Source organism: Pinus tabuliformis, chromosome 3_1, assembly GCF_031772625.1.
Source record: "Pinus tabuliformis cultivar Carrire ecotype Pingquan chromosome 3_1, CPIR1, whole genome shotgun sequence".
In the NCBI taxonomy this organism is placed as follows: domain Eukaryota; kingdom Viridiplantae; phylum Streptophyta; class Pinopsida; order Pinales; family Pinaceae; genus Pinus; species Pinus tabuliformis.
In genome coordinates this window covers 93,720,153-93,725,674 of record NC_142301.1, presented here as the reverse complement: position 1 = coordinate 93,725,674, position 5,522 = coordinate 93,720,153, and positions in this window count along the sequence as shown.

Below are 5,522 nucleotides of genomic sequence, written 5' to 3'. Positions count from 1 at the left end.
TATTTATGCATAATAAGTATAATTAGCCACCTTCGTAGAGCTCGGGAAGTTGTTAAATAGATCTGTTTTAGTTAACTTCTTGGAAAGGATAGATCTGCACGAAGGCATATCTAGGTCATAAAGGCTTCAGAATATATAGTTTATTGCATGAAAGTAGTGACTCTATATCTTTTATGCATGTTAAGTACAATCAGATACCTTCGTGAAAGTCTGAATGTCATTTCAATAGATTTGCAATAGTTGACAATCGGAAGATACAGATTTGTGCGAAGGCATATATAAGCTATAATATCCCTAGGAAGACCATCACACAGGCCTTTGGATGCAAAAACCTGGTTCTAGCATCCCCCAATACTCCTTCAGGTGAGACTGCAGCCTACGCTATGGACGTTGTTGGCCAAAGGGTTAGCAATTAGGTTTTTGTTGGTTTGTGCGAATAACTCTGAACCTCGGAGAGACCCCCTTAAGCTAACAAATGGTTTCGTTGTCGGGACCGGGATCAATCTAAGGAATGTGTGATGTCGAATAAATGGCTCCCTACCAAGAAAGAAATTGAGAAGTGGCTTGATCAAAAGGAACACGCATTTGCAACTCAGGAGAACAGAAACCCACAATTGTCCAAGGAACAGTGGTTGAGTAGATACCTATACTCAGATGAAACTGAGAACTTTTTATGTTTCTTCCCTAGCGAATTGCAAGAGTGGTTGTCTAGATTGGCGGACAGTTACGGTACGTGGAGACTTGACGACACTATTGTGTGGACTCCATATCTGGTGAGGCGCTTTGAAGCTTCAGAAAAAAACGTCACACGAGTCGTTGATCATTGGATTGATCGCGTACTAGGGGTATTAGTCACTGAGCTTGCGATCGATATATCTGTCAGTTATAGCGAAGCAGAACACAAGCTTTTCAAAGGACTGAGAGGTAAGCATTTAAAATCTCTGAAAACTTGGATTAAGATGTTGTTGTATGAAAAACAAGTTATGTCATTACCTTGATGTTTGGGACTATGCAAAGTGAAAAACCCTTCAGAAGGAATGAAGAATCGGGCTCTCAATATAGTCCGCTATTGGGATCCTCTTCAAACGACGATGAAGGAATGATTTCAAATACATCATGAACTGTGCTGCAGTTGTTAACTCAGGGTATCCCACAGATACCTCATCCATCCACTCCACCTCCACCTCCACCTCCACTGCATACACCCACACCTTCACCTCCAACCCCACCATTCATCATGGCGAACGCAATGAAGATGTCGATCTTCAAAGGGGTAGGAAGAAAAGACCTTAAGAAGTTCTGGTTCATTGTAGATGTTGTGTGCATAACGTAGCAGATCTCTGATGATAATCTAAAGAAAGCACAATTGGTCACAGTGTTGCATGCTAGAGCGTTGACCTAGTATATCAAGTACTGTCAATATCACCCTATCGCAACGTTGGCAGATACTCAAAAAGCGTTGAACTTCGAGTTTAAGAAGCCTAAATATCAAGCGCAATTTGTTACAAAGTTTATGGAAATAAAGCAAGTGGTGAATGAATCCTCATGGGATTTCTATCATAGGCTAAAATTCCTGATTTGACAAGCTAATATGAACATCACAAATGAACAACACAAAGATTGGTACATTTCTTCATTGTTGCCCCACTTAAGATTACCATTATCAAAGTAGAAGATAGCAATGCAAGCAGAAGTTGTGGAGATTGTGATGATGTCGGAAGCCTAAAAAATATAAGATACATAGATTGGAGTACAATAGATTCACTCACAGTTGGCAAGTCTACACTTGGAATTGCAAAGCCTCAAGAATGGAAAGGAAGCCTAGCCTAAGGTGCATGCTGAAGTTTGGTGCGTGAAATGCAAGGGCCATGGTCACGATAAGGACCATTGCCCAGTTTATCAGAATTATCTTATTGGGGGAGAGCCTATCCCCCCTGAAGCCGGAAAATACCACTGGGCCGAGTGTAGGAGCAACGTCGTGGGGCGCTATTTGTCAAGTTACAAGACAACATGCGACATACAATTGTCATCTACTACAGAAGTTTGTACAGACCCCTCAACAATTATTTTGCAATTTCTGCAAATCTGTAGGTCATGATGAGCGCCATTGTCGAAGTTATGAATTAATGATGGATAGAACCCCTACCTATAGAATGCAGGAAGAAATGTAGCCTCCAGATCAGGGCGCAGGTGCAGTGCATGAAGGATTCCAAGGTCATGGAAGAGGAAGAGGAGGAGGGGCTAGGAGAGGCCATGGACAAGTTATTTTCTATAATTGTGGTGAAGCTAGACATTTTGCGCATGATTGTTAGAACCCAACGCATCCATATTTTCAATATTGTAGACAATTTGATCATGGGATAGAAGATTAGCTGATCCTTATAGCAAAGATGCAACAAAACAAGACGCAAACCCAAAAACCTACGCAGAATATCCAAATGATGAGGGCAGAACCGCACGAAGAAGATCACAGTGTTAATATAGTAACACACAATGGTATGGCCATGGGTGAAGATAAGGGAAATTAGCCAGAAATCGAAGGATGGGTGTGCAAGACCACTAAAAAGGAAGTTGGGTTTGACCTCAACCAAGCTAAAGAAACTTTTATGGAGGCTAAAAAGAATTTCGCTAAAGCTTCTATGTCTAGGATTCAAGAAGCTGAGAACAATGAACTGCAAGATGTGGATCCTTCACTATTAGCTACTTTCCTGAAGACCTGTATGAATTTGTTGCATGATAAGAAGGCAGTAGAAGGTATCCAAGAGTTAATAAACAACTGTGTGGGTAAGATTAAGGTTCCTTCAGAACAAGCACGCTATAAGGAAGCTAGGTAAGCATAAGAAGTGGATAGGGTGTGAGATGAGGCTAACCATGCATATAGGAGAGTATGAAATGGACCGAGTAATCTTGGATCTAGGGTCTGATGAAAATGTACTACCTAAACAAACTTGGGAAAGGATGGGGAGACCTACACTACAATGGTCTGCTATACAGCTAGGCATGGCCAATCAACAAAAGATTATTCCAATGGGGTGACTATATGGGGTAACAGTCGATATTGAAGGAGAAAGTGTTATAGCGGATTTTGAAGTAATAGAAATCGTAGATGACAACAATCTGTATCCTACACTACTAGGAATTGATTGGGCCTTTGAGATGGATGCCACGATTAACCTGAAGAAGTGGAAGATGAAATTTGAGAGGAACGCGTTGAGGGTTATTGTGCGACTGGACCTTGTGGAAGGACCACGCTATACTAAGCCTGTTCACAAATTTCTGGAGGATGATGATGATATAGACCAGATATACAAGATCACGACACGAGACAAAGATTGGATCAATCATATGACCCATGGACGAATTACATGGGACAAAGATAGTTCCTGTACCTCAAACTCCGATGAAGAACTCAAGCACTAGCAGAATCAGTTGCACGAAATATCTACATTGCACTACAATATGATGATCAAATCAATGCGATGCATATCTACATAGGGAAGAAATCTTCCACACTATGATGGTTTGAATGATGTTAATCTCTTTTTGGATGAATTTGAAAGAGAGGTGCCCGAGGAACATCGATTTCAGGCCCTTGAATTGGCAATGCGCGCTACGTCTACCCGATGGTGGGGTACGGACAAGGAACAAAGCCTCGGGTGAAGAACATCTAGCATGGTGGAATAAGGCTTAGGGTGAAGAACCTCAACCAGAGTGGGTTCATTTTTTCTTCCATACCTTAGACACTATTCCCATGAATTGGTATTTGGAAACAGAGCTATTCCATGGAACGAATGAATGGGATATTCTGCGGGAATTCTTATTATCAATTTCAACTTTGAGGATGGATTTGAATGCATTGATGAGGCGTTACAAGAAATTAAGGCCGCTATGTTTAGAATGTCTGAAGATCCTCTGGAATGGGTACATATAGACTGGAGTACCTAGTTGTGCCACGCATTGGAATGCTACAATATGACTGTTGAAGAAGAGGAGGATGATCCCAGAAAAATCAACATTCTAGAAATTGAAGGTCAACGCGAGGTTGAAGGACCTCAAACAGAGAACCCTAATGTAACATAGCCGTTGAAAACCTGGAAAGCAAATATTGGATCCGATGCGAAGCCTAAGTTCGCAAGGATAGGAGACTATTGGGACGAAGATACAGTCGATAAGGTGGATGAACTGCTATGTGAATACCAGAATCTATTCCCAATGAAGTTCATGGACCTGAAGGGTATTGCAGGAGACTTGGGAATTACGTAAATTACTTTGAAACCTGATGCGAAGCCTGTAAAGCAGAGACATTATCAGCTCAAACCGAAGTATAAAGAAAAGGTGCGCAAGGAACTAGACAAAATGCTGGAGGTTGGAATTATCGAGCCGGTAGAAGAGTTTGATTGGTTAAGCCCAATGGTTTTCTAGGAAAAGAAACAACAAGGTGAAATTAGGATACGCGTAGATCTGAGGAAGCTAAATTATGCAAGTGTGCATGATCCATTTCCAACACCATTCACAGACGAAGTTTTAGAAAGTGCTGGAGGGCATGAATCTTATTCATTCACTGATGGCTTCTCAGGATACCATCAAATAAATATCCCACTAGAAGATCGCAGTAAGACAACCTTCGCGACAGAATGGGGTTGCTTTTAGTACAAAGTAATGCCATTCAGGCTGAAGAATGCATCCGCGATCTTCTCCAGGGTAGTAATTGCGGCATTCAAGGAGTTTATTCATAAATTCTTGGAGGTGTATTTTGATGAATGGACTGTGTTCGGATTGGTAAAGCACCATGTTGCAAGTCTGCGCCTTATGCTGGATACATGTCACAGATACCAGATCATGCTGAACTTGAAGAAATGTATATTTTGTGTGCCTTTTGGAATTTTGCTAGGCCATGTAGTATGCAAGCAGGGATTGATGGTGGACCCTGCGAAGATAGCAATAATTGTGAATTTAGAAGCTCCCAAGAATGTTAATAAGTTGTGCGCAACTTTGGGCCACATAGGCTAGTATAGGAAGTTTATCAAGTCTTATGCCCAGATAACTGTGCCTATGGAGAAACTATTAAAGAAAGATGCAACTTTTCGTTGGGATGAGAAGTGTCAACATAGTCTCGATGTGTTAAAGGAAAAGATGGTGACCACACCCAACTTAGTATTTTTGGATTGGAAGAAAGAATTCCATGTGTATGTAGATGCCTCATGTATTGCATTGGGTGCAGTATTGACCCAGCCTGGTGAAGGTGATATTGATCATTCAATAGCATTTTTCAGTAGGAAACTGTTAAGAGAATGATTCCACTACAGAGCGTGAAGGGTTGGCTATGGTCTACGCACTACAAAAGTTTCGGCATTATTTGTTGGGTGTGCATTTCAAAATGTACACAGATCAATCCACTCTCAAGTACCTGGTAAACAAGCCTGTGCTTGGGGGGGGGGATCTGTAGGTGGTTGTTGTTGTTCCAAGAGTATGACTTTGACGTAATAATGAAGCCTGGACAGTTGAACGCAGGACTGGATCAC